General features: G+C 34.4%; 1 long non-coding RNA gene across 1 annotated transcript; it reads left to right on the forward strand.

Annotated features, from left to right (window-relative positions):
• The first annotated feature begins 240 nt into the window (after positions 1–240).
• LOC139737903 (uncharacterized) lies at positions 241–2,293 on the forward strand. The gene is made up of 3 exons (XR_011711408.1): positions 241–384; positions 1,130–1,270; positions 2,107–2,293. It is a non-coding gene; the product is annotated as an uncharacterized lncRNA (long non-coding RNA).
• The last annotated feature ends 2,709 nt before the right edge of the window (positions 2,294–5,002 follow it).

A 5,002-nucleotide genomic window follows, 5' to 3' on the forward strand; every position in this document is an offset into this window, starting at 1 on the left:
TAAAAATTCATAACTTTTCAACGGAGTGTCCGATTTCCCCCAAACTTTCACTGGTGTGTTCTACTGATATTGTTGCCTTCACTCAATCCACATGTATATGGAGGTGGACTTGCCCTATAAAAGGTGTGCTTGTCTAGTACCTCCTTGGAATCAAAAGACTATAACACACGCCTATAGTACCTCTTTGGTTAAACATTACTCTGATATGAATATCATGTTCACTCTTCTTCAACATTTGTCTCTGGACCATACCTTGTGTCTACTTGTTCAGTTGTTGCTGCTCTTTATCAAAGAAATTATTTTGATGTTTCTTTCATCTCGTAGATCTACACGCCTACGGGAATACTTGGACTGGTCTCTGCGAAAGGAAGAAAGCGATCACCGGTAATAATCTTTAAAGCCATTAATTGCGATATTGCCCGTTTAGTATTATAATCCTTGAAATGCTGTTTTGTTATTACTATTGGTAACTTAAACCTACTGCTTCAATTAGCAATATGTTTTTGTTAGGCTGGATAATAAGGCAGATTATTCTGCACCGCAGAGAAAAAGTATTAGATGGACACTCTTTTCAGTGTTTGAGGACAAAATTTTCAGACGATCTGGCTCTAGTGTCTCATACCCACCAGCATAACATGCAGTAGAAGACATCCTTCCTATACTGAGCTTGCACACCAAACTGTTTTGAAGATCAATCTAAATCTTAAACAGAACTTTTGACACTTAATCCTGAAAACCCTGGAAGAGGCCTGCAGCGAACACATTCCGTACGCATGCGCATTAGCATTTCCCCTGAGATGAAGAGCAACGTTACAGACCCTGTCTATACAGCTTCTATTTCTCGAAAACGACCACTTGTTTGCATTTGGTGGTCACTATGACAAGTTCAAGTGTATAATTTATATTATACAGATTGCTATGTAGTCAAGTATCGGCGATTCCATGACATAACTGGTGGCTACAGTGCCTATTTCGATCCAATCGCATATCTTACATGTTACCTCTGTATGTCAAAGTTTGGAATTGGGTTACCATGCTTCATATTTTCGAAAGAAAGTGACCCTTTCTCGGTGTTTGTAATAAAACATTTGATGCATTATTAAACGAGTGTATTTGTGCCGTGCCACAGACGCTCGCCTTCTTGATGCTATCAGTGCTCTGCTGTATGACTTCGGTGATGCTGATTGGTCTACACATAGCTGCAGCAGCAAATGAAGAAGAGTTGAACTCTAATCCAGCGAGAGGTTTATCGTGGAGTGGTGCTACAAAGGTGAGGGTGTACTTCGTTTGCAAGGTTTTGCTTTGATTTGTTGCATAGTACAAAAACCACTGCACTAAGGTCATAAGGTATACTGGTTGCAAGTAAACGTCAACTAAAAAAGATTAAACACCTCGCCCAGTTTTGTACCAAAAATTGAGTTTGTTATATTTATATATTTATATATATATATATATATATATATATATATATATATATATATGAAGAGTTTGTTCGCAAAAACCGATGTCCATATTTGCCAAATGGAGATATTTGCGATTAAAGGTCAAGAAAAATAAAGAGAATAATAGAGAAATTTTTGCTTCTTTTGACCATAACTTCAAAAATATACTTTTATATGTAGTGACCAATATATCATTTAAAAGGTATCATTTTGTACTTTAAGACAGAAACCGTACTTCAAAATCTTCAGAAATGGACTTATCGGTTTTTGCGAACGAACTCTTCATATATATATATATATATATATATATATATATATACATATATGTATATAGATATGTATATATATAATATATATTTATTTATTTATTTATTCATTCATTCATTAGGGTAGCTCTGTCAGTGGCTAAACATTGTTATTCTCAGAGACCCTACACATGCAATACCGTACATCACAAAATGCATACATTGTATACACATAAAAAATATATATAATAATACGGTACACTTACAACATGGCTAAGTAGTATTGTGGAGGTAGAAGAATACATAAATAACTTCATCTTTAACATTGCAATTCACTGAGAAGTGGTATAATCATTGCAATTCACTGAGAAGTGATATGATTTTCACATCTACACGGTCTGTTTGTGCTTATTCCACAGGGGGCTCGGCTTACTATCAGCATTTTTATCATCCTCGTAGCAGTCTTTCTGCTTCTTGTCAACGTTTTGTCGCTTGTTTGTGGCGTGATTTTCGCGCATATTATGACGTCAACCACAGGTGACGCCCTTCCACAGTGGGTTGAGCAGATATACGGCTGTATCTCATCGTCGCACTGCTCGGTAAGCCGCACGCATGAATAGTAAATTATCTTGAAGAAAAACGTACGGGAATCCCAACATGAAACATAAGTACGCAGGGCCACCGTACGTCCATCGTTCGTTAATAGGAAGCTTGAATTCTAGACATTAGTTTTACCAGTCTTTCATTCCTTTTAGATTTTTACTCAAATATAATTCCAACAGGGATAAAAAAAAATACACGTCTTGATTATGTAAATGGAATTGTGCTTTTCCAGGCCACGTTCACAAGTTTTCTTTGTTTGTTTGTTTATTTTTTTATTACCATCTCAGCAGATGGCTCGATAGCCCATTTTCAGCTACGTTAAGCTGATCTTCCGTGGGGTCCAGTTGGGTGGGAAATTGTTACTTTTGATATTTTAATTTTTCATCGTCATTATGCCAATTCTCCTTTGATGAATATTCGATGGAATTGATATTTTGTTGGAACCCAAATTTGGGTAGTGATACATCCTCCATGGTATCATAAGGTCAAAGTTCACCCTTGTCTATTTTTTTTTTTCTGACAATGCAAAACGTCATGACATGATGAGATTAAATGTCATTAAACTGATGGCATATTTTTGGTTGAGATGGCGCCTCAGGTTTTGATGTTTATGTTGTTTTAGAGAGATAATGAGAAAATAGGTAAGCCTACTTGTGCAATGTGTAAAGGCATACACTGAAAACCAATCAGAGTTTATTGAAGTGGCTGATATATTGATAGCAAAGTTGTCGTAATCTAAGTTGGAGACTAACATGAAAAAAAAAGAAATATTTTCGATATATTGGCAAATTCTCATCCTATTTTCATCAAACAAATCACTTATGAAACATGGAAGAGGGTACAATTCTTAGAGGAATTTCAAATTTATTTGCTGTAAATTTGTTTTAAATGACTGATATAAATTTGATAAAAGTGGTCTCAATACAGGGAAGAACCACTTTTTCTGACTTAAAATGTTAAAAACCTAAAGCCCAATCTCAACCAAAAACTGCTGCATAACAATGACTACACAAACATATTTCTATTTTGAAATTGCATGCTAACTTGGTGATTTTATCTCTAGTAATTTCTTCATCTAACTGTTATTATCATTTACATACTTTGATAATTCGTACTAAACCGTGCAAAAAAAAGGCTTATTTCCTTGGCTGCAACCATACATTACAAGCTTTTGATATTAGTTACTTCCATACAGTTTAAACTGAAAGCTTGAATATGATTTGATTTGTAGAAAGTGCAACAATTCAGACAATTTATAACAGGTTTATGAATATGTACGGTTGGATTGATGTTATTTGCCCACCACACAGGGATATTTCATCAGTAAACAACATATCATGCAACACGACGAAAAAACAAATGCCCGAGGTAAGCTATCGTACTATAGTCAGCAGTGAAGAGTTATTCATTGGGTCCCCCCCCCCCCCCCCCGATTTAGCAAAGAGCTAGATCCGCCCATGTTTATTGATATACTCATGTACATTTTAGACGAGTACAAAGTTGTTATTACGATTCAACATGTAACATACCATTCATTTTACAATGATAATATAAAAAGATATGTTAAGTCATTTTAGAATCCATTGGCGCAATCGAGTATAATCCTTAAAGAATCAATAGGGGAGAGATCAGAGGGACAAACGCTTTGAGGTGTAATATGTAAATTTGATATAATAACAATTATAATGATAATGACAATGACAATAATAATAATGATAATAATAATGATAATAACAGCAATGATAATACTTTTACATAGCGCATTTCCATAATCGTTAACAAAATATTAATTTCTTTGCAAAGTGAGAGCCTACTTATAAAGCTATGGCCAATATGTCCTCCTTCTTTAAATCTACTTGATAGGTGCGTTTTTTATAATATGTCTCTTTAGTTCTTTTGTATTCTCACGATTTTAACCAAGCAAACGGTAAAGTACTTTTTTAATTCACTTTGTTTTGATAATGCAACCTTATCCTCTGTTACAAAAGAAAGTGTAATGTTTATGTTTTTTTCGAAAAATGAAATAAAGTTTGAATTGAACTGAATTGAATTGAATGGAATATACGCAGAACTCAAAGACCCTTCACAGCATGAACACAACAATTCAAAACAAGTGAAGCGGCAGGGAATTAATTTAACAAGCATGTAGTACGTATTATTTAAAGAAGCGAGGTGTAATTAAAAGATGCAAGTTTTCAAACTTTTTTGAGGAGAGTGTAGTTATTATTCTTAATCTTACTTTGGAGATTTATGAGATAATGTGGTCAATACCAGTACAGGAAAACAAATTATATCACATAACTGAATGGCCATCTATACATTGGTTATATGGATTTTGAACCCTCTTCGAATGATCGTTGTGCTGTTTTGATATTCTCTTTAAAAAAAAAATCAGTGTGCCCTCAACATGATATTTCGTAAGAGGGTGATAAAAAGGGTACAGAGAGCTTGGTTTCTTGCTTGTGTCTTTATGTTTGCTTTTCTTTTGTTTGTTTGTTTTGTTTTCGCGGAGGGCACACACTCTGAGCAAATGAAAGTAGGATCATATTTCCATGTTGTGTTTAGAGTAATAGAAACCTGTGATCATATCTGCTAAAATCTAGAATTTGAAGATTTTACGTTAGATATTACGTTACATATTACTTTGAAGTCTTTTTTGTTGTTTTCTGTTGTTTTGTTTTGTTTTTAGTTTCGTCCATCAAAAAGGTTCCG

The sequence above is a fragment of the Diadema antillarum genome, unplaced genomic scaffold (genome assembly GCF_040938485.1).
Source record: "Diadema antillarum isolate AM-2024a unplaced genomic scaffold, OU_Dant_1.0 seq00000713_RagTag, whole genome shotgun sequence".
Taxonomy (NCBI): Eukaryota; Metazoa; Echinodermata; class Echinoidea; order Diadematoida; family Diadematidae; genus Diadema; species Diadema antillarum.